This window comes from Piliocolobus tephrosceles, chromosome 8, assembly GCF_002776525.5.
Source record: "Piliocolobus tephrosceles isolate RC106 chromosome 8, ASM277652v3, whole genome shotgun sequence".
NCBI lineage: Eukaryota > Metazoa > Chordata > Mammalia > Primates > Cercopithecidae > Piliocolobus > Piliocolobus tephrosceles.
The window spans coordinates 55,854,045-55,879,108 of record NC_045441.1 but is presented as its reverse complement, the minus strand read 5'-3'; the positions used below and the strand labels follow the sequence as shown (position 1 = coordinate 55,879,108).

The 25,064-nt window shown below is 40.3% G+C and overlaps 1 long non-coding RNA gene across 1 annotated transcript in view; it reads left to right on the top strand.

Moving 5' to 3' along the window:
• Nucleotides 1-24,678, top strand: part of LOC111551838 — a 39,610-nt gene extending 14,932 nt beyond the window's left edge. Inside the window, exons 2-3 of the long non-coding RNA XR_002734481.1 lie at nucleotides 23,202-23,379; nucleotides 24,424-24,678. This is a non-coding gene — a long non-coding RNA (uncharacterized LOC111551838). The remainder of the gene's footprint in view (nucleotides 1-23,201; nucleotides 23,380-24,423) is intronic.
• The last annotated feature ends 386 nt before the right edge of the window (nucleotides 24,679-25,064 follow it).

Here is a 25,064-nt window from a genome sequence, read left to right as displayed (position 1 = left end):
TATAAAGACATCTGGTCCCTGACCCCATTTGCCTCCAGGTGCCCAGAACAGCCTATCGTGGTCCTTCACCCTCGGCAGGTGGACGTTGTTGTCTCAGCTAAGGTTGAGAACTACCAACCTGGATAATTTGAGCAAAATATTGAGGACCAAATAAATATGGCTGGGAGAAACCTTGTCCTCATCCATCTCCTTTATTCCAAAAATAAATTTTGGGAAGTTTCCAAAATCATATGTAATATGGTAAGATGTTTGAACTTTTATGGGATCAGGGAGAGGGGAAACTTTAGAAAGAGGGGAGGGCTCTCAGAGAGGGTAATGTTCGAACTGAGGATTCCAGGATAAGGAACATCCCCCCTGATCTGAGTGAGAAAGGAGGAAATAGCATTCCTGGTGGAGGCAAAAGCCAGCCAAAGCCCTCAGGGCAGGAATGAGAAGTGGAGGACTTCTCTGAGAATGAGCTTCATATGGTCTGGGACAGTGGGCCCTGGAGAGTCAGGAGGGCTGAGGTTGAAAGGACACCAGGGCCAGGCCGTGTGGAGCTTGAAAGCTTCCCTGCACCAAATGGAGATTTCATTCTGATCGTGTTCAGCGTGGTTTTCAGCAATGAGGAGATGTGATCTGACTGATGTTTGCAAACATTGCTCTGGCTTCCAGTTGCGACCTAGGAGTAGAAAATCAGAATGGGCCTCACTCCTCTGGTAACAGTAAAACAACGGATAATCTACAAGATCATACCTTTCCCTGAACCTATCAGAAGCTGAGGACACAGGGCAAACACTCAGCCTGAGGCTGAAGGAAGGCAGGAGCCTCTGAGGAGAGGAGGTGTGAACACGGCTGCCTGTGGCCAAACATGAGAAGGAGCCAGCCCTGCCACACAGGTGGGGAAGACTGGCTCAGTCGATGCCTTTAAAGAATCAATGAAGGCTGTGTGTGAGTCAGCATGGAAGTGTAGACCTCCTGGGATTTTTGGACAGCGGAGTTCACACTCGCTTGCAGGTGCTTCTCTAAAGATGGCCACTGAGCCTTCCTCACACATGAATGTATTGGGCACAGAGTGGGAGACCAGAGAGAGCCTCCCACAACAGTGCCAGCCTGGGCAAGGGAGCAGCTACCACTGCAAGAAATGCACAAAGCTCTTCCAGACTCTTCTTCCAGAACAAAAATGAAAAGCCATACCTTCTGGGGAAAGGGCAGCAAACCCTGCTGGCCTCAGGCTGCAGGAAAATCCCACTGAGGTTGGTGGTGTGAAAGGAAAATAAATCTTGGTGCCCCAGAATCACTAAGCTAAAAGGAAAAGTCAAGCTGGGAACTGCTTAGGGCAAACCTGCCTCCCATTCTGTTCAAAGTCACCCCTCTGCTCACTGACATGATTGCCTTATTTGGAGAGGCTAATCATAAACTCAAAAGAATGCAACCATTTGTCTCTTATATACCTATGACCTGGAAGCACCCTCCCTGCTTTGAGTTGTCCCATCTTCACCTTGATTTATCTCACCTTTCCAGACTGAACCAATGTACCTCTTACATACAGTGATTGATGTCTTAAGTCTCCCTAAAAGGTGTAAAACCAGGCGGTGACCCTACCACCTTGTGCACATGTCATCAGAACCTCCTGGGGCAGTGTTATGGGCAGTCATCCTCAAGCTTGGCAAAATAAACTTTCTAAATTAACTGAGACCTGTCTCAGATTTTTGGGGTTCACACTGGGAAGGAAAAGAAAAACCCCCACTGCAATTGCAGGCAGGAAGTTGTCCCAGTCCATTAGAGTATCCCTCCTCCTGGGGAAGGAAGGATGGATAAAAAAGCCTCATTCTCTGGACCCTGGAACACTGGGCCTGCCTCATACTGAGACTGGAACAAAATGACAGACAGTGGCCCTGACCCCACACCAGGTCAGCAAGCACCAGGTAACAAGTAATAGCAGTCTACAGCAAGGGACAGCCAAAAAATGTGGATGGGCACACAGGGAAGGTGTAAAGCTGAGGGTGGAGCATGAATATTGTGAGCCCAGCCCTTACCAGGGACCCAGTAGCACTAGGGGGATTTGAAGCCAGTGGTGCACTGAACTAAAATGGCAACAGCAAAACCCAGACCCACTTCAACTCATCACTAGATCAACTCAACCCCTCACACCAGCAGGTAGTAGAAGGAAAGGCATGCCCATTTCCAGGTATAAATACTTCTTGCTTCAGTCTCTACTGTCTTACACATGTCAAACATTCAATCAAAGATCACACAAGAGCAACTAAAAACACTATCAGGAGAAAAATCAATCAACAGAACCAGACTCAGGTGGACCACACACATGAATAGATGGGGAATGTCAACTGAGAGATGGAAACTGTAAAGAAGAGTCTAATGGGAATGCCAGAAGAAAAAAAAAGCAATGGTAGCAGAGATGAAGTATGCGTTTGACAGGCCTATCAGTAGACCCAACCCTGTAAGAATTAAAGAAAAAGGAAAGAAACACGAAAGGTGGCTTGGCAGTTAAGGACAGATTTATTTTAGAGAAAATGAACTTGAGAGGGGCTTTTGGATGAGTTAGGTTGGAGGCACTTTTTTTTTACAGACTAAGAGTGTTTAAGGATTTAGGGTAGGAGAGTTTATTGGAGGCTTGGACTCTTTTGTGTTTTTTTGTTGTGTTTATTTGGGAGGGAGAGTTGTGAGTTTGTTTCCACATTTGTTTTGTTTTTTGCAGCTGCAGGCCTACCCCCTGAGTTTACGTTTAGCTTCCCTAGCTTAGTGCACCTGAAGGGAAAGGAATGTACTTATTAAGGCCCACTGTTTTACTGGGCCCATTGTATGAGAGTGAAGTTTGGCAGTTACCCAAGAGACATTCCCCTACTTTCCTCTGTGAGCTGTGTTATCTCTGTTTTACTGTTTGGCTCTTTCTGGTTGATAGTAGTTAGAAGGGAAGTGATTTTCTTGAAATGCATGAGGCTAGAAGGGGAGCTGGGATTTAAAGTGACGGTGTTTGTCTGAAATTATGGTGTTCCTGCTCTGTCAAACACAACTGAAGAAATAAGCAGTGAATGTGAACGTTGATTGAAATTACCTAAACTGTGACAGACTGGGACCCTGTCTCAAAACAGTAAATAAATAAATAAATAACCTAAACTGAGACACAAAGAAAAGAGTAAAAACAAGACAAAACAAAAAAATAGGGCACAAAAGCTGTGGGACAACATAAACAGTTTGGAGAGATGATGGCCAACAGTATTTTTTTTTTTTTTTTTTTTTTGTGACAGAGTTTCACTCTTGTTGCCCAGGCTGGAGTGCAATGGCACGATCTCTGCTCACTGCAACTTCTGCCTCCTGGTTCAAGTGATTCTCCTGCCTCAGCCTCCCGAGTAGCTGGGATTACAGGTGCTCACCACTACGGCCAGCTAATTTTTGTGTTTTTAGTAGAGACAAGATTTCGCCATGTTGGTCAGGCTAGTTTCAAACTCCTGACCTCAAGTGATCCCCCTGCCTCCGCCTCCCAAAGTGCTGGGATTGTAAGCGTGAGCCGCCGTGCCCGGCCACCAATAGTCAGCTCAATTTCTTTACTTATTGTGTCATGGATCTGTATTTATTACTGGACAGAGACCACAATTTGAATAGCAGTGGTCCGAGGACAGTGTTTGTGAGCTATGGGGGAAATTCTTTTGACAATACTCAGCTTGGATGATTTTTTTGCTCTCTTGAAGTTAAAGCTGTCTGCAAAATTCTTCTCCTAATAACAATAGTATATAGAAAAAACATACATATGTATATGTATATATAGAAGATGATTTTAAGCTGTTGTGGATCACCAGTATTTGATCTTTGTGTGAATTGAAGTGACGGCAAATGATGACAGCCATGACTGAATCAAGGCTGTGAAGTGCCAAGAAGTTGGTGTTTACTCTTTCAAGACTAGTTTCCATATCGAGAGACACAGAACTCTCTATTAACCTCAGGGACACATCAGTGTATTCATCCAAGAGTTTGTCATCTGTGTCACAAACTCCATGTTTAACTACCATTCTGGCTGGAGAGAGAGAGAAGAAAGTCTCTGTATGGAGTCAGGATAGACAAGTTCATGCTTCAGGAACATGTAGTCCTAAATCTAAGTGGCCTAAAATCCCAATGGGTTGTTTCTCCTTGTGCTCCTTAAACCAAGACAGCAAGGGGCTGTGTATTGTCACATTGTGTCATTCAGGGCCCAGGTTGGTGGGGAGTCCACTGTCTCCTAACTCTGTCTTCTCAATATGAGGCTTCAGGGTTTGTATCAGCAGAAGAAGGGAGCATGGATAATTAAGCACCAGTTCTTAACTGCTTTGACTCATAAGTAATTCACATCAGTTTCTTCATAATTCAGCAGCCAAAGGAAATTATGGGGCCATGCATAACATTAACAGTCTGGGAAGTATAATGTTCCTGTGTCCTGGGAATAGAGGCAATGGAGGGGTTCGTGAGTTCCAGAAATGTCAGTATTCTTTTACTGCTCTGCCTACCTCTACGTTTTATACTCATGCTGTTATTCTTACACTGCCACCAGGGAGATTTTTCTAAAATGCGAATCTGTCATGAATCTTGCTTGTAATCTACCATGGATCCCTGTTTACAGGATGAAAGCTGAATTCATAACTTAAAAAAATTCCTTCAGAATCAGATCTGTCTTCATCAACCCTGTCCCACCCACAGTCCGCCCTCCAGTTCTATTGAACCACCTACTTGCAATTTCCTGACAGCCTTTTTCTTGTCTCTACACCTTTCCACCTGCTATTCACTCATACGAAGTTTCATTCTCTTTGGTAAACCTTATGTATCAGTCTGTGTTCAGTAAGGAGACAGAAACCACATATTTGAACAGGACAAACTTAATAAGTAAAGGCTTGTTTACTGGAGAAAAGTGATTAACTACTCAGAGGGGCCAAAGAGGACTTTAAGGAGCTATAACTTGTAGGCTGGAGGTAGAGTAAACAATAAAGAAACTTAGGACCAGAAGGGTCTCCCTGCTTCAATCAAGGCTGAGATGCAAACTTCTTGGAAGACAGCATGGCTTCCAAGTCTTCAGATGGAGAAGAAACTTGCCAGGATGCAGGTGGCGCTGGTCTCTAGAAGTGATCCGCTGTTGTTGGAGGGTGTGAGCCGAGCAGAACTGGTCTGTAGATGTGGCCTGTCATTGCTGGAGGGTGTGGGTGGATGTGGCTGCTGGTGGAGGGAGTGGCCTGAGGGCAGAACTGGAACTCTACCATGAGGCCACCGGGCTCCCATGCTGAATGATTAATAATAATAATAATAAAAGTAATAATAAAAACATTAGAAGATGAGAACCTGAAACTGAGGTGTCTTCCTGTTAACTTTACCTTTTAAGGTCACTCCAGTGCTGTCTTTTGGTGAAGCTTAAAATTCTGTCAGCTGAGAAAAGAGAAACATTTGCAGAGTCTCACAAAGCAGAGTGAAGAAGAGTTGATTTGGAGCTGAGAGCCAATAAACAGATAACTCACACACCGTAACAATAATGATAATTGATTTAATGTATACTACGTGCCAGGTGCTGTGATACAATTATATGTCTGTAAATGTGTAAGTATATGTAGCTTTAAATTGTATAACAGGCCTGTGAGATAGATATTATTACCATGTGACATGTGAGAAAAATGGTCCAGGTTTGTCTGGGCATCAAAACTGTGCTCTTGTTCACTCCGCTATCCTGATTTTCCTTTCCTCTTTTTGGAAAGTTAAATATTCCCTCTTGTCTTCCCCCTTGTGACATGAGCAGGCCTGTTTATTTATTTAGTTATTTGAGATGGAGTTTGCTCTGTCTTCCAGACTACAGTGCAGTGGTATGTTCTCAGCTCACCGCAATCTCTGCCTCCTGGGTCCAAGTAGTTCTCCTGCCTCAGCCTCTTGAGTAGCTGGGATTACAGGTGCCCACCATCATGCCCCACTAATTTTTGTATTTTTAGTAGAGACAGGGTTTCACCATGTTGACCAGGCTGGTCTCAAACTCCTGACCTAATGTGATCCACCCACCTCGGCCTCCCAAAGTGCTGGGATTACAGATGTGAGCCACTGCACCTGGCCAGTACTTACGTATAATATTCCCATTTTTGTTTCATTTTGCCATGGGAAATGAGAATTTTTAATGTTTGTTTTGTTCTCGAGCACTCCATGCCTGGACACAGACCCCCACCAGAAGCCAAATAATTGTCAGAGGTTGCTTTGTGAGTATGGAACCAGAGCATGGGGGTTGGCTGATGTGAAGAGTTAATGGTTTTAGGGAAGTTAATGGTCTCCAGCTACGACGGTGCAGGTCTTCTTATGGGATTGCAATATTTGAAGTCATTGCTAAGGCTCTTCCTTCACTGAGAAAGCTTGCATGGTCCCTGTTGATGCTTCTGCAACCTTTTTTTCTGTGCTCCCATGCCTGACCAACCTGTTTTTGATTTCTTTAGAAATGTTAAGACTGGCCGGGTGTGGTGGCTCACACCTGTAATTCCAGCACTTTCGGAGGCTGAGGTGGGTGGATCACTTGAGGTCAGAAGTTCGAGACCAGTCTGGTTAACATGGTGAAACCCCATCTCTACTAAAAATACGAAAAAATTTAGCCAGGCATGGTGGCATATTCCTGTAATCCCAGCTACTCGGGAGGCTGAGGCCTGGGAATACTGGAATTACAAGTGTGAGCCACTGCTCCTGGCTGCAGGCCAGTTTATATGGAGTTTATCCAGGAGTACCTAGAAAGCAGGCACTGTGCTTTTCTATTCATTTTGGGTTTCAAATGCCTATGATTAGTGCTTGGTACCTAACAGGCACTTAAATGTCCACCAAAAGAACAACTGGTTGGATGTTTTATCTTTGCAGTTAATGCCAATGAGGCAAGTAACTCTGGCAACATGTCTGTAGGTGATTAATAAATCCGTTGCAGTGAGTTGAGTATTCGCTATTGGATTGAGCAAGTCAGCTCTTGTTGTGTCTTGGGAATAGGGAAAGCTGGAAATTCCTTTTTTCATTTTTATTTTTTGTAGTTTGGTTTATTTATTAATATCATAAAATGTTAAAAAAATTCTATCAATTTCAAATATCTTTGATATGTTTTTGTATTTAACAAAGCTTTGATTTCCTTCAAAATAATGGCCACCCACAGCATAATAGCACCATTTGGTTCACACTCATGGATAGATTCTATTCTTGACCATTCCATTAAATTTCTTTTAGATTCACATTCTATCTTTTTTAGTTATTCAAGTAGAAAACTTTGGAGTCATCCTCAACACCTCTCTTTTTCTCATATCCCTCATCCAATTTATAGCATGTCCTATTAGTTCTACCTTCAAAATACACTCAGAATCTGGCCATTTTACACGATGTCTGACAATGCCAACCTGATCCAACTTCCCATTATCTATTCTCTGTGTTATTTTTAGTCTCCTAACTAGTCTCCTTGCTTCCTTTTTTGTCATCTACAGCCTGTATTCCACTCAAAAGTCAAAGTGATACTTTTAGGTCTATTATCTTGCTCTTAGTTTTCTAGCTCGTCTCTTCTGTATTCCTTCATGCCTATTTTGCTGCCGTTTGTATTAATCTAGATTGTGTTATTCAATTTGTCTCCTCCATTAACCTTTTTATTATATCTTTTAGTGTCATTTTGTTAGTGGCTGCAAAATAAATTACAAAACATATCTTTATTACAATTTGTTTGCATTAGTAATTAGTGCTTTTCCTGCATCCTGAACAATGCAGAAAATTTGCAAAAGTTTAATTCCATTTGCCCTCAACCTCACCTTGTTTGCTATTGTTGTCATTGATTTGACTTTTGTTATACAGCTCACACGACATTGCTATTATTGTTTCTCTAAATGATCAATAATCTTAAATTTACCCACATACTTTCCTTTTGTGACATGTACTTGCATTTCCATGCTTCTATCTAGGAACATGATCTTTTAGCCTGAAGAATTTAGTATTCCTCGTAGAGTAAGAACACTGGTGAAGAGCTCTTTAAGCCTTTGTCTGTCTGAGAATGTCTGACAACTTATTTACTTTGCCGCTTTCTTCTTCATCTTCTTTCCTCCTCCTCTGAGTAGCTGGGATAACAGGCGTGTGCTGCCATGCCCGGCTAATTTTTGTATTTTTTGTAGAAATGGGGTTTCACCATGTTGGCCAGGCTGCTTTCAAACTCTTGGGCTCAAGCCATCCACCAGCCTTCGCCTCCCAAAGTGCTGGGATTACAGGAGTGGAGACTGCCTTCATTTTTGAAAGATGTTTTCACTGTATAGGTTGACTGTTTCTTTGTACACATGAGGTATCTCTTCATTGTCTTCTGGCTTCCATTGTTTCTGTTGAGAAGTTAACTGTAATTTGCATTTTCCCACTAAAAATAACGTGTAATTTTTAGCAGACTCTTGCTCTATGACCCTGGCTGGAGTGCAATGGCACAATCTCGGCTCACTGCAACCCCTGTCTCCCGGGTTCAAGCAATTTTCCTGTCTCAGCCTCCAGAGTAGCTGGGATTACAGGAGCACACCACCATGCCTAGCTAATTTTTGTGTTTTTAGTAGAGACGGGGTTTCGCCATGTTGGCCAGGCTGCTCTTGAACTCCTGACCTCAGGTGATCCACCTGCCTCAGCCTGCCTCAGGTGATCCACCTGCCTCAGTGCTGGGATTATAGGCGTGAGCCACCGCGCCCAACCTACTTTTAAGATTTCCTCTATAACTTTGTTTTTCTCCACTTTGATTATAATGTGCATAGGTGTAGGTCTGTTTTTATTTTCTCTGCTTAGGGTTCTTCAAACTTCTTGACTCACTAGATTGATGTAGTTAATCAGTTTTGGATTGTTCTCAGCCAGGAGTTCTTTAAGTACTGGCTTTATCAAATTCTCTCCTACCCTTTGGAGATCTTCTGATTGTGTCTCACATTTCTCTTCTGCTCTGTTCTATTTTCATTATTTGTCATCTCTGCTCTTGTTTCAATACTGTCTATCGATCTGCTTGAAGTTTACTCATGCTGTCTTCTGCTGAGTTTAGTCAGTTGTTAAGCTCCTTCCAAAGGATTTTAAATTTCAGATTTCATATTTTGCAGTTTATAATTTGATTTTTTTATAGATTTAAATTATGTTTTAAAATATTCCATGTTTTTATTCGTTCTATCCATTAAAAATTTATTTATCTTCCCCTGGCTCTTTTCAAGTGTTTGGTTTTTGGCAGTTTTAGTATGCGATGCCTAGGTGTAGACTTTTTGGGTACTGCTTGATGTTCTCTGAACTTCCTGGATCTGTGGTTTGGTGTCTGTCATTCATTTTGGAAAGTTCTTGACTATGATTATTTCAAATATTTCTTCTGCTCCATTCTCTCCTTTTTCTTCTGTTATTCAATTATGCATATATTTCACCTTTTGCAATTATCCCATGTTTTTGGATGTTCTATTCTGTTGTTTTTTTTTTTTTTCTCCTATTCTTTTTTCTCTTTGCATTTCAGTTTGGGACGTTTTTGTTGACCTATCTTCAAACTCGCTGATTCTTCCTTATTCATCTCCAGTGTACTAGTGAGCCCATCAAGGTCATTCTTCATTTCTGTTACAGTGTTTTTTTTTTCTTTTCTTGCTAGCATTTCTTTTTTGATTCTTTCTTAGAGTTTCTCTCCCTCTACTTACATTAAATTACATCTCTGCTTACATCTGCTTTTCATGTTGTCTACTTTTTTCATTAGAGCCCTTGACATATTAATCATAGTTATTTAAAATTCCCTATATGATAATTCCAAAGTCTGTGCCATATCTGTGTCTGGTTCTGATGCTTGTTTTGTCTTTTCAGACTGTGTTTTTTTTCTTTCTTTCAACATGTCTTGTACATTTTTGTTTAAAGTTAGGTATGTTAGGTTGGATAATAGGAATAGTTCTTTATTGTGAAGTTTTATGTTAATCTGGCTAACAAGTGGGGTATATTTAATGCTTCTGTAGCTGTACGTGCCAGAGGCTTCAAATTACTCCGGTGTCCATGATTTCTCCTCTGTTGTCTTTGGCCTTCTCTAAGAACTCTCTCTTTTTTTTTTTTTTTTTTTTGACAACATCTCACTCTGTTGCCAAGGCTGGAGTGCAGTGGTGCAATCTCAGATCACTGCAGCCTCAACCTCTTAGGTTCAAGCGATCTTACACCTCAGCCTCCCCTCTAGCTGGGACTACAGGCATGTGCCACCATGCTTGGCTAATTTTTGTACTTTTAATGGAGATGGGGTTTCGTTATGTTGCCCAGGCTGGTCTTGAACTCCTGGGCTAAAGTGATGTGACCGCCTCGGCCTCCAAAAGTGCTGGGATTACAGGTGTGAGCCACCACACCTGGCCAGAATGCCTTCTTAAATAGAATCTGCACCTTGCAGCTCTTTCAGATATAATTCATTGTTATTATACTGGAGGCTGTTGATGTGGTGGTATGGTGTAGGAGAGGGGAAGTTAGCTATAATATTATAATTAAATTTCATTTTTATAGTGGGCCTGTGTTCCTGGACAATGTCCTTCAGGAGTATTACTTAGCTATCACTTTCCTCTCCCGAGTAGGTGAGACAGAAATGCTAGACAAGGATCTGGGCATATGGTTATAAATGGTTATAATTCCCCTTCTCCTGCTGTGGCCACAAGGGGATCTTTCTTGACTGTGGACCATAAGAACTTGGTTGGGTTTGAGGAGGTAAAATCTACAAAAGGTTATATCTCAGACTGTGGCCCCCAGAAATTTTTCACTCTTATGCTAATCTACACTCAGCTCTCAACAGTTTGTCAAAATTACTACTTGCGTGTTACTACCCGTTTATAGCTCCAGTGGCTTCTGCTCCAGGTAAGCGTAATCTTAGTTTTTTGTGTGTGTGTTTGCATTCAAATGTCTCTTTAGATTTCAGGATGGTGGTTTTTTTTATATATAAATCTTTATATATATAAAAAAATAAGTCTATATTTTTTATATATAGACAATTGATGGCCTCAATTGTCTAATGGGTCCAAGAAAAGTCATTAATTTTCCATTTTTTCAGCTTTTTTTTCTGTTATTGTAAGAACAGGAATGACACCTTTTACTCTCTTCACATGTCAGAGCTGGAATTAGGAGTCTAATTTATTTAAAAGCTATTAATCACAGTTATTTTAATACCTGATATATGGATTGTTCCTGGGTCTGCTTCAGTGATTGCTTTATCTCTTATCAGACACGTTTTTCTTCTTTGCATGTCTAGAAGTTTTTAATTGTACTGCAAATATTATTGATATAGACTGTAGAAGCTTTGGATTATGCTATGATCCTCTAAAAAGTGTTGAGTTTTGTTTTGGCAGCTGTTAAATCACCAGCACATTGCTTTGATTCTGTTGAGGCTTCATTTTAGGCTTTAGGGTGGGTTTTTTTCAGTTTTGCCCCACTTCTAGGACATGGCCTTTTACAAAAGGATCTCAACTAAAGGGTCAGGATGTTCATCAAAGTCCCTCTGGCTGGCCCTGAACCCCTTAGTCACCTCAGCACTGTTAAGTGTCCAGAATCTCTGCTTAACACTCGTGCTCCCAGCTGCTGTTCTCTTCTCAGGCTCCTGGAGTCTTGCTCTATGTTTGAGACCCTATACCCTAAGAGGTCTGAATCCAAGCTCCGTGCATCTTCTCTGAGCTTCTAGGATTTGCTAATTTCTAGTTTTTTCTCTGCTTCCCCAGCTCTATGGGTATTATCTGCTTACTGTCATTATTATTTCTGGTTTCCTATGTCTTCTTTTTGCTTTTCTTTCAGGCTTCTAACATCTGTATAACCAATTTTCTGTATTAAATTCTCTCTGCTGAAATGCCTAGTTTGGTTTCTGTTTTCCTAACTGTGCATATTGCACCATGGATAGATAGAAAACAACGTTGACTGAAACAGTAAGAAACAGAAGGCGATCTAAAGCACTGTATCACTGAGTTGAATTAAACACGCACAGATTTAGGATGCATGCATATTCAAAGACTTATATTGAATCCATTTAGAGCCTTTAGGGGAAAGAGGGAGTGGAAGTGGTAGTCAGTGATAAAGGGAAGAATATAAAATGAGAGGGGCATGAAAGCATGTTCTGAATTCAGGAGTACAAGTAACTCTACTGTCGGCAAGCACCTGATGTCCAAAATAAAAGAAAGCAAAACAATAACAACCAAAAAATGCTATTCTTCTGACAGATGTTCGGGTGATTTGTCTTTTTGGAAAGGCAATTCCCTGCAAGAAAGATAAAGATCAGATGTCAGAAAAGGCAAAGAAAACCATTTATCTCAAAACATTTAAACTATTCTAAAAGATAAATGAATGGCCACATCCGGGTCAAGAACCGGCCACTAATTATTAAGCTAACAGCCTTTGGTGAATAGGTGCTCCAATGAGAAAAATGGCAAATTTAAGAGTAGCTAGCCAAATTATCAACATTATTGTCAGCAAATCTGACTAATATGCAAAGCTATAACAAAAGCATCTTATCTGATGCAGGTCATGGGTAAAGTGAGAAGGGAATGATTTTCGATTGCCTGATATGGAAAATGCAAGCATGATTGTTCATTGCTTAATTCCACATCAGGACTATCCACATTGTCTCTTATGCCATGGAGGAAAATAATAGCAGCAAGACACAATCTTGACTTTCTGTGTCTAGAGCAACTCAGTTATTTCTATTGTAGGGGGTATATCTTTTAGGATACAACATTCAGGAGCTCAAAAACAAACTGTATCTTTTTTTTATATATAAACGTAATTTTGTTTCTGAGCGGTCAGCCTCAAGGCCGTGGGAGGATTTTACATCAGTAACTCTTGGGTATATCCTCCCTCATTAGGATTTCATGGAGATTGTGGAGGGTGTTGTGCAGTGACCAGAAGGACCATTCTGGTAGTCAAATTGGCAATTTTCACTGTGATGTCAATTTTCTATATTTGTATGTCTTCACTCTACGATGCACAGGAAACCCAACTGGCTGTGGCCTCACTCCAGTGCCCTGGTTCCCACTGCTTGAGGATCCACAAGTTTCTTTCTGCTCCTCTCAACTTGAAGGAATGCTTTGCTCCATCCTCCTCTTTCCAGACATTCTGCTGCTGCTTCTTAAAAAACAAACAAACATACAAACAAAAAACCGCTATCCTTGCTCTGAGGCATATAGTTTAGGAAACAGGGCTAGAAAGTTGGTTCTTTACTTTGCACCTTACCACATACCTCCCCTGAGGCATGCAGCATAGCAAAGAGCAAAGGAGAAATACTGGGAGGGCTAAATATGTAAATTAATATCTCACAATATTAGCCATGTACATCTTTTTGCAGGATCAATCCTTTTATGTGACAAAGTAAATAGAGATGGAAGAGAAAAAGAAAAGCAGATGGGAGAATGGGCAATATATTTTATAACTGATGAAAATTCAAGCATAATCACTTTACATGTAATAATCATGTAATCAAATGTCAAGATAGAAAAACGATAGGGAGGTACTGAATATCGTCAGTTTGCCAGCATTGAAGCTGTAAACCAAAAAGAATTTGAGACAAGTCTCAATCAACTTAGGAGTTTATTTTGCCAAGGTTAAGGGCAGGCCTGTGACACAGGAGGTCCTGAGAATGCGTGCCCAAAGTGGTTAGGCTACAGTTTGGTTTTATATGTTTTAGGGAGACATAATACATCAATCAGTACATGCAAGACATACCCTGGTTTGGCCCAGAAAGGCGGGACAACTCCAGGGAGTGGTATTTATTGATTGGCAGTTGGTTGAAAGAGTTTATCTAAAGACCTGGAATTATTGGAAGGAAGTGTCTGGGTTAAGATAAGGGGTTATGAACACCAAGGTTTTTATTATGCAGATGAATCCCCAAGGTAGCATACATAGTAGAAGCTTAAGAAATCTTTGCTGATCAAAAATGAACTGGACATATGTGAAGTGTGGATGGCAAAGTCATGTGTATTTCAGTGGAATATGCTGAAGATGGGAGTAGTTTTTGGCAGAATAGGTGGAGAGGTTTTATAAAAATCCACTTAATCTAAAGAGGCACATCATAGATTTTAACTCCCAGAAAGCAAGATTGATAGAAATTTATTGATGTGGGCAAAGAGATGTCTAAAATGTTTTGATTATATACTCAGTAAAAGAATATGTGCATTAGGTCCTGTGTGTGTGTGTGTGTGTGTGTGTGTTTTAGTCACACACATTGCTTTACTAATATAAACTATACATATGGGCACAACTCTTACACATATTGGTAATAAAATATGTACATTACAATGAGGCGTACTATATTATTTGCATTTATAGCTACCTGGTTTCTTTCTTTTTTTGCCATTACTTTGTTCATTTCATAAGTGTTACTTGAACAAGTACTGTTCAGGCCTGATCCCTGATTCCAGAAAACTATTCAGTTTAGTAAACCATTGGCTTCCAAAGCAAGGTGAGACATAACCAAGATGACACAAGATGACCTAATAGGGCATGGAAAGAAAATATTAGAATACTATATATTTTTTATCCCAACACTTTAAATTTTATCCCAACACTTTCAATTTATATTTTAATTTTAAAACACTTAAAGTTTTATTTAAATTTATATCTCTATTATATTATTCTTATTATATAGAGACAGAGTCTCATTCTGTTGCCCATGCTGGAGTGCAATGGTGCGATCATAGCTCACTGCAGCCTCAAACTTCTGGGCACAAGCAATCCTCCTGCCTCAGCCTCCTGAGTAGCTAGGGCTAAAGGTGCACACCACAACTCCTGGCTCATTAAAAAAAATTTTTTAGAGATGGAGTCTAACTGTATTGCTCAGGCTGGTCTTGAACTCTTGGCCTCAAGCAATTCTCCTGCTTTGGCCTCCCAAAGCATTGGGATTATAGGTGTGAGCCACTGCACTTGGCTAGTTTTTGTTTATATTTAATATGGTACTTTCTTAATTCAGTTATACACTTAAAGGAAGGGTATGGAGAAATAGGCTGTCATGTGTTTTCCAAGGGAGTGTGAATCAGTACAGTGTAGATGGAGGGCAATTTACCAACATCTGTCAAAGTTATGACTGTATTATAGCATTTTGACCTAGAAATTACCCTTCTAGGAATTTTTCTTTTACATACATGCTCACAGGGCTTGAACACACACAGATTTATTATTATTATTATACTTTACGTTCTAGGGTACATGTGCACAATGTGCAGGTTTGTTACATATGTATACATGTGCCATGTTGGTGTGCTTCACCCATTAACTCGTCATTTACATTAGGTATATCTCCTAATGCTATCCCTTCCCCCTGCCCCCACCCCACAACAGGCCCCGGTGTGTGATGTTCCCCTTCCTGTGTCCAAGTGTTCAAGTTCCACCTATGAGTGAGAACATGTGGGAACACACACAGATTATTCAGTTCAGCATTGTGTGTAACAGGAAAAGCTTTGATATAACTTAAATGTCCACCAAATAAATTACGTTATGTCTATGTAATGGAATACCAATTACGAATAAAGATACTTAAAAAATTGTATTGTGCATGTCTAAGACATATAACATGATGTTATTCTGGTTATATATATATATATATAAAATAAAGAAGTTCTTATAGTGAAGCAAATTAACACACCCATCATTTCAGAGTTACCCATTTTCTTTTGCTTTTTTGACAAGAGCAGCTAAAATCTACAGTCTTAGCATGAATCTCATATCCAGTACAATTTTGTTACCTATAGTCCTCATGTTGTACATGAGATCTATAAACTTGTTTGCCCCACATATCTGCCATTTTGTGCCTTTGGACCTATGTCTCCCCATGTCCTCCCCATCCCGTCTCTGTTAACCACTGTTTTGTTCCCTATCTCGATATATTTAACTTATTTTTTTGATTCTACATGTAAGTGAGATCAGGATCATGCCATAGTTTTCTTTTTGCGTCTGGCTTACTTCACTTTGTATAATGTCCTCCAGGTTCATCCATGTGTGATAAATGGCAAGATCTTATTCCATTTTAGGGTAGAATAATATTCCACTGTATATGTATACCACAGTTTCTTTATCCATTTGACTGTTCACAGAGACTTAGGTTGTTTCCATAGCTTGGCTATTCTAATGCTACAATAAACACGGGAGTGTAGATATCTTTATGAGGTGGCAATTTTATTTCTTTGGGGTATATCATATGCCCAGAAGAGGGATTGTGGGCTCATGTGGTAGTTCTATTTTTAATTTATTTGGAAATCTCTGTACTCTTTTCCATAATGGCTGCACCAATCTGCAATCCCCCAACAGTGTACAAAGTTTTTCTTTTCTCCACACTCTTGCAAACATTTGTTATCTTTTGACTTTTTGATAATAGCCATCCCAACAGGTGTGAGGTGGTATCTCACAGTGGTTTTCATTTGCAGTTCCCTGATAATTAATGATATTGAGCACTTTTTCATATACCTATTGGCAATTCTTATTTCTCCCTTGGAGAAATGGCTATTCACCTCTTTTGCCCAGTTTACAATCAGGTTATTTGTTTCCCCCCCTATTTAGTTGTATAAGATTTTATGAGTTTTGATTATTAACCCCTTATCAGATATATGGTTTTCAAATATTTTTTCCCAATCCATAGGCTGCAGTTTCATTTTTTAAAAATTTTTAAATAGTTTGATATAATACCATTTATTTATTTTTTTGAAGTAAAATTTTCAAAATTATTTATTCCTCAGTTTTTAAAAATGTTCTTTCCAAATAACTTTTTTTTCCTCAATCTTATTTCTTCAGTGTCTGAAATGATCCTGTGGTGTAGAGTCACTCATTTTCTTTTCTTTTCTTTTTTTTAATGATTATACTTTAAGTTCTAGGGTACATGTGCATAACATGCAGGTTTGTTACATATGTGTACTTGTGCCATGTTGGTGTGCTGCACCCATCAACTCGTCAGCACCCATCAACTCGTCATTTACATCAGGTATAACTCCCAATGCAATCCCTTCCCCCTTCCCCCTTCCCATGATAGGCCCCAGTGTGTGATGTTCCCCTTCCCGAGTCCAAGTAATCTCATTGTTCAGTTCCCACCTATGAGTTAGAACATGTAGTGTTTGGTTTTCTGTTCTTGCGATAGTTTGCTGAGAATGATGGTTTCCAGCTGCATCCATGTCCCTACAAAGGACACAAACTCATCCTTTTTTATGGCTGCATAGTATTCCATGGTGTATATGTGCCACATTTTCTTAATCCAGTCTGTCACTGATGGACATCTGGGTTGATTCCATGTCTTTGCTATTGTGAATAGTGCTGCAATGAACATACATGTGCATGTGTCTTTATAGCAGCATGATTTATAATCCTTTGGGTATATACCCAGTAGTGGGATGGCTGGGTCATATGGTACTTCTAGTTCTAGATCCTTGAGGAATCGCCATACTGTTTTCCATAATGGTTGAACTAGTTTACAATCCCACCAACAGTGTAAAAGTGTTCCGATTTCTCCACATCCTCTCCAGCACCTGTTGTTTCCTGACTTTTTAATGATCGCCATTCTAACTGGTGTGAGATGGTATCTCATTGTGGTTTTGATTTGCATTTCTCTGATGGCCAGTGATGACGAGCATTTTTTCATGTGTCTGTTGGCTGTATGCATGTCTTCTTTTGAGAAATATCTGTTCATATCCCTTGCCCACTTTTTGATGGGGTTGTTCATTTTTTCTTGTAAATTTGTTTGAGTTCTTTGCAGGTTCTGGATATTAGCCCTTTGTCAGATAAGTAGACTGCGAAAATTTTCACCCATTTCTGTAGGTTGCCTGTTCACTCTGATGGTAGTTTCTTTTGCTGTGCAGAAGCTCTTTAGTTTAATTAGATCCCATTTGTCAATTTTGGCTTGTGTTGCCGTTGCTTTTGGTGTTTTAGACATGAAGTCCTTGCCTGTGCCTATGTCCCGAATGGTATTACCTAGGTTTTCTTCTAGGGTTTTTATGGTATTAGGTCTAACATTTAAGTCTCTAATCTATTTTGAATTAATTTTCATATAAGGAGTAAGGAAAGGATCCAGTTTCAGCTTTCTACTTATGGCTAGCCAATTTTCCCAGCACTATTTATTGAATAGGGAATCTTTTCTCCATTTCTTGTTTTTCTCAGGTTTGTCAAAGATCAGATGGCTGTAGATGTGTGGTATTATTTCTGAGGACTCTGTTCTGTTCCATTGGTCTATATCTCTGTTTTGGTACCAGTACCATGCTGTTTTGGTTACTGTAGCCTTGTAGTATAGTTTGAAGTCAGGTAGCGTGATGCCTCCAGCTTTGTTCTTTTGACTTAGGATTGTCTTGGCAATGCAGGCTCTTTTTTGGTTCCATATGAACTTTAAAGCAATTTTTTCCAATTCTGTGAAGAAACTCATTGGTAGCTTGTTGGGGATGGCATTGAATCTATAAATTACTTTGGGCAGTATGGCCATTTTCATGATATTGATTCTTCTTATCCAAGAGCATGGTTTGTTCACCTGGCAGAGACACAACAAAAAAAGAGAATTTTAGACCAATATCCCTGAAGAACATCGATGCAAAAATCCTCAATAAAATACTGGCAAACCGAATCCAGCAGCACATCAAAAAGCTTATCCACTTTGATCAAGTGGGCTTCATCCCTGGGATGCAAGGCTGGTTCAACATACGCAAATCAATAAACGTAATCCAGCATATAAACAGAACCAAAGACAAAAACCAAATGATTATCTCAATAGATGCAGAAAAGGCCTTCGACAAAATTCAACAGCCCTTCATGCTAAAAACTCTCAATAAATTCGGTATTGATGGAACGTACCTCAAAATAATAAGAGCTATTTATGACAAACCCACAGCCAATATTATACTGAATGGGCAAAAACTGGAAGCGTTCCCTTTGAAAACTGGTACAAGATAGGGATGCCCTCTCTCACCACTCCTATTCAACATAGTGTTGGAAGTTCTGGCTAGGGCAATCAGGCAAGAGAAAGAAATAAAAGGTATTCAGTTAGAAAAAGAAGAAGTCAAATTGTCCCTGTTTGCAGATGACATGATTGTATATTTAGAAAACCTCATCATCTTAGCCCAAAATCTCCTTAAACTGATAAGCAACTTCAGCAAAGTCTCAGGATACAAAATGAATGTGCAAAAATCACAAGCATTCTTATACACCAGTAACAGACAAACAGAGAGCCAAATCATGAATGAACTTCCATTCACAATTGCTTCAAAGAGAATAAAATACCTAGGAATTCAACTTACAAGGGATGTAAAGGACCTCTTCAAGGAGAACTATGAACTACTGCTCAGTGAAATAAAAGAAGACACAAACAAATGGAAGAATACCATTTATTTAGTTTTACTTTTTAGGTCTGAGATTTTGGTATGATATACAAAAAGCTATTGCTGAGGCCAATATCCAGGAGATTTCCCCCTATGTTCTCTTCTAGGAATTTTATACTTTCTGATCCTATATTTATGTCATTTACCCATTTTGAGTTGATTTTGGTGTATGGTGTATGATGGATATGGGTCTAATTTTGTTCTTTTGCATGTAGAACTCTAGTTTTCCCAGGCATCATTCAGTGAAGCAACTATCTTCTCTCCATTGTGTCTTATTGGTGTCCTTGTTAGAAATTAGTTGACTGTATATGTTTAGATTTATTTCTGGGCTCTCCATTCTGTTCTCCTACTATATGTGTCCGCTTTTATGCCAGTACCCTACTGTTTTGATTACTATAGCCTTGCAATATAGTTTTAAGTCAGGAGTGTGATGCCCCCAACTATTTTTCCTTTTCAGAATTGTTTTGGATGTCTGGGGTCTTTTATGGTTCTATTTGAATTTTAGGATTGTTTTTATAAGGCAAGGGGAGTGGGCATCCTTGCCTTGTAGTAGGTCTTAGTGGTAAAGATTTCAGTTATTCCCCATTGATTATAATGTTAGCTGTGAATTTTTGGTAAGTGGCCTATATTATGTTGAAAGCTTTTTTTCTATACCTAAACTGTTGAGAACTTTTATCAAGAAAGGATGTTGGCCTTTGTCCAATGCTTTTTCTGTACCAGTTGAAATGATCATGTGATTGTCTTTCATTCTGTTAATGTTATGTATGATGTTGATTGATTTGCGTATGTTGAACCAGCCATGCATGCCAGGGATAAATCCTACTTGATCATGTTTAATTGTTGTGATGTGTTGTTAGATTGGGTTTGCTAATATTTTACTGAGAATTTTTGCGTGAATTTTCATCAGACAAATTGGTCTGTAGTTTTATTTTCTTGTGATATCTTTGTCTGGCATAGGTATCAAGGTGATGCAGGCCTCATAAAATGAGTTTGCAAATATTTCTTTGGGCTCTATTTTTCAGAAGAGTTTAAGAAGTACTGGTATTAATTCCTCTTAGAATGTTTGGTAGAATTCAGCTGTGAAGCCATCAGACCCTGGCTTTTCTTTGTTGGGAGGTTTCTGATTACTTCTTCAATCTCTCTCTTTATTATTGGTCTGTCCAGGTTTTCTGTTTCTTCCTGACTCAGTCTTAGTAGGTTGTATGTTTCTAAGACTTTATTTCCTCTGGTTATTCAGTTTGTGGGCAAATAATTGTTCAAAATAGTCTCTTATAATCCTTTTTATTTCTGAGTCATCTATTGCAATTTCTTCACTTTCATTTTTGATTTATTTATTTGAGTCTTCTTTCTTTTCCTTTAGTTAAATTAGCTAAGGGTTTGTCAATTTTGTTTATTTTTTCGAAAAAACTTTTAGCTTTGTCGATTCTTTCTATGGCTTTTCTGTGCTTAATTTGATTTATTTCTGTTCTGTTTTTCATTATTTTCTTCCCTCTGTTTAATTTCGTGTTTAGGCCAGGCACACTGGCTCACACCTGTATTCCTAGCACTTTGGGAGGCTGAGGTGGGAAGATCTCTTGAGCCCAGGAGTTCAACATCAGCCTGGGGAACACAGCAAGACCCTGTCTTTACAAAAAATAAAAAGTTAGCTGGACATGGTGGCACACACCTGTGGTCTTAGCTGTTTGGGAGACTGAAGTAGGAGGATCACTTGAATCCGGGAGGAAGAGGCTGCAGTGAGCCAATTGCACTATTGCATACCAGCTTGGGTGACAGAGTGAAACCATGTCTCAAAGAAAACAAAAATTTGTGTTTTGTTCTTTTTCTAGTTCCTTGTGGTGTAATGTTAGATGGTTTATTTAGGGTCTTCCCCTTAAAAACATTTTTTTTTTCACTGTCACAAATTTTACACAGTCTTTCTTCTTTTTTGTTGTAGGTGTGTGTTGTTATAAAGTTTCCTCTTAGGACTGCTTTTGTTGTATCCCATAGGTTTCATTATTGATGATACATTTTATGTACTAATGTGAAACCTCCCATATATGTATATATATATACTTTTTTTTTTTGATATGGAATCTCACTCTGTCTCCCAGGCTGGAGTTCAGCGGCGTGATCTCGGCTCAGTACAACCTCCTCCTCCAAGGTTCAAGTGATTCTCCTACCTCAGCCTCCAGAGTAGCTGGGATTACAAGTGTGAGCCACCATGTCTGGCTAATTTTTGTATTTTTAGTAGAGATGCAGTTTCGCCATGTTGGCCAGGCTGGTTCAAATTCCTGACCTCAGGTGATCCGCCCACCTTAGCCTCCCACAGTGCTGGGATTACAGGTGTGAGCCACCGCTCCTGGCCTCCAAGATATATCTTAATGGAAAAAAAAATTAAGGTACAGAATAGTCATAGGGTATGCTACCATTTGGATAATAAAATAATTTCTTTTTTTTGAAGGAAAATTTGTATTATTTTAATTATTTTTATGTACAGAAAACTCAACAGTGTACATTTAACTCAGTTTAGTGGCAAGTTCTTTTTTTTTTTTGAGAGAGAGAGTCTCACTCTGTCACCCAGGCTGGAGTGCAGTAGTGCGATCTTGGCTCACTGCAAGCTCCACCTCCCGGGTTCATGCCATTCTCCTTCCTCAGCCTCCGGAGTAGCTGGGACTATAGGCGCCCGCCACCACACCCGGCTAATTTTTTGTATTTTTAGTAGAGATGGGTTTTCACGTCTTAGCCGGGATGGTCTGGATCTCCTGACCTCGTGATCTGCCCGCCTTGGCCTCCCAAAGTGCTGGGATTACAGGTGTAAGCCACCGTACCTGGCCGGCAAGTTCTTTAACCTTTGCCTTTTCAAGCTTGGCAATGTGAGCTACAGACGTGGGACCCAGGACATTGCCTCCCCAGTGATGGCACATCTCATCGTATCTGTTGTTGTAGTTGGTCCTGATAGCTTCCACCAGCTTAGCAAAAGCTCCTTTGTCTTCCGAGTTCACCTGTGTGAAGGCGACAGTGGTCCAGGTCTTCCTGTGGACTATATGTCCCAGTCTTGCCTGCCTCTTGATAACGCAGGGGAAGAGACCCCCATTTTACGACACAAGGCAGGCAGGAAGACAACCAACTCGACGGGGTCCACATCGTGTGCAGTCACCACCAGCTGAGACTTCTTGTTCTCCACCAAGGTGGTGAGGGTGTAAACTCCTGCTTGAAGGACAAGTGGTCTCTTAGTGGGGATGTCCCCTTTGCTGGCAGCTTTCTTCTCAGCCTGGACCAACAGCCTCTGCTTCTTCTCTTGCTTTGTCTCTGATCTGTAGTTGTGGGCCAGTTTAAGCAGCTGAGCAGCTGTTTGGCGGTACAGGGCCTGGGTGAACTGGTTAATCGCACACAGGAGGCACTTTCAAGCCACTTATAGAGGATTACTCTCTGCCGCTGCAACCTGATATACTGGGACAATTTCATGAAGCAGGTGAGGTCTCTTTTGGGCTGGATGTCCTGTCCAATGCCAAAATTCTTAGACCTTTTGTCAAACAGGAGGCTCACCATTTTCTTAACCTCCTGCTTCTTCATGACAGCGGGGGCAGGAGCCGCCTTCTTCCCCTTGGCCTTCTTTCCTTTTGGCATCTTGGGTGGCAGGAGGAGAGAGTCATATTTTCTTATAAATTACATACATACACAATTTCTTATATGCCCATAGAAAATTTCTGGAAATATGCACAAGAACCTGGCCACATGGGTTGACTTTGGCCAGGGGAATTGGTAACTAGAATTGAATGGAGAGAGGGAGAGGTTTCACTATATTTATATAAATATATGTTATACTTTAAGTTCTAGGGTACATGTACACAATGTGCAGGCTTGTTGCATATGTATACATGTGCCATGTTGGTGTTTTTTTTGCACCTTTTGAATTTTGAACTGTGTTGCTCATTTGGTACGGGTTGGTTTTTCTGGAAGCAGATGCTGAGATGCAGTTTGGAGTACAAGATGTTTATTGAAGATCAACACCTGAGGAAGAAAGATAAGGAAGAGAAGAACTGGGCAGAAAAAGAAGTCCATCTGTGAGGAAACCTTGGCAAGACCTTGGCTAACCCTCTGTGATGCTCCGGAGCACATATGGCCTACCAGAGCAATCCAGGTGGGTGTAAATGGCCTTTATACCCCTTTTTTTGACAAGGTATTGGATGCCATTGACCTGGGAAGGCATTCTGGTGGGCCAGCTAGCTCTTCGCAGCTGAACATTCCCCGCTAGATCTGACAGCTTGGGTAGCAAATCCTACTGTGAAGGGAGGTGTAGGTATCATGTCTTAACAAGGACATAAGTTTTCCTATCCCCTCACTTTGCTGAGAATTTGGTTGGGCATAAAATTCTAACAAAATTTAGAGGTAGGACAATTTATTTTTAGATAAATAAATATTCATGAAACTTACCTCTCGGGCACCCCTTTCTATTTGTTTAAGTCAATGATATTCCCCCTTGGTCTCTAAATTAGTATCCAAATGCATTTTTTTTTTTTTGAGATGGAGTTTCATTCTTGTTGCCCAGGCTGGAGTGCAGTGGCACAACCTCAGCTCGCTGCAGCCTCTGCCTCCCAGGTTCATGCGATTCTCCTGCCTCAGGCTCCTGAGTAACTGGGATTACAGGTGCCCACCACCACACCCAGCTAATTTTTTGTATTTTTTAGTAGAGACAGGGTTTCACCTGTTGGCCAGGTTGGTCTCGAACTCCTGACCTCAAGTGATCCATCCGCCTCGGCCTCCCAAAGTGCTGGGATTACAGACACAAGTCACCATGCCTGGACATCCAAATGCAATTTTCAACTGATGCACCTGGTATAATAATGATTTTTAGACGATTGTAGCCAAATAGAGGAAGTCGTAACAAATGGCAAGTAGTTGCTTCTGGGGAAGAAGAATTGGGATTGGATGAAGTCGGGACTTGGGATGGTCATTTTCCATCCAATTGAGACATTTTTGAGAGTGAAAGGGATCACTGTTAATAATTACACTGGGATAATAGGCATAAATTGTGCTATTAATTAAGTCATGCCTCCCCCCACCCCACCGCCCCAAGTTCATATGTTGAAGCCCTGACCTCCAATGTAATTGTATCTGGAAAGACGCTCTTTAGGAAGTACTTAGGGTTTAATAAGGTCATAATGATGGGTCCCTAATCCTATAGGACTGTGTCCTCCTAAGAAGAGGAAGAGAGAGATAGCGATCTCTTCATGCACATGCACCAAGGAAAAGATATGCGAACATATAGTGAGAAGTGGCCATCTGCAAGCCAGGAAGACAGCCTTCGCCAGAACTCCACCATGCTGGCATCCCAATCTCAGACTTCCATTCTCCAGAATGGTGAAAAATACATCAATATCAGTTGTTTAAGCCACCCAGTCTACAGTATTTGTTGTGGCAGCTCAAGCTGACTCATACACATCAGAACTGTCCCTGGGAAACTGGGGTGATTCGCCTTTTTTGGATTATTTGGAATTTTAAATCTTTATACCTGTATTTCTTTGTTAAAGATGACATTAATTTTAAAAGAAGAATTATAAGGGTTTAGAAGTCAACTCATAAATCTTCACATCTTGTGCAGAAATAACATGTGTGATATTCCTGTTGTATAACCATCCTTGAATACTTCCTGTGGCTCATGTTAGATCTATTTCTGGGCAGCTATAACTGCTAGAAGATTCTTTCAAACTTGTCAGTTTGTAACTGCCACCAATAGATGATAATACAGAAGCTTTTCTCTTCTGTGACTAGCCCTGCTTTTAAAAGTGCATTGCTTTTCTTAGTCTGCAAGGAGTGACACCTCCA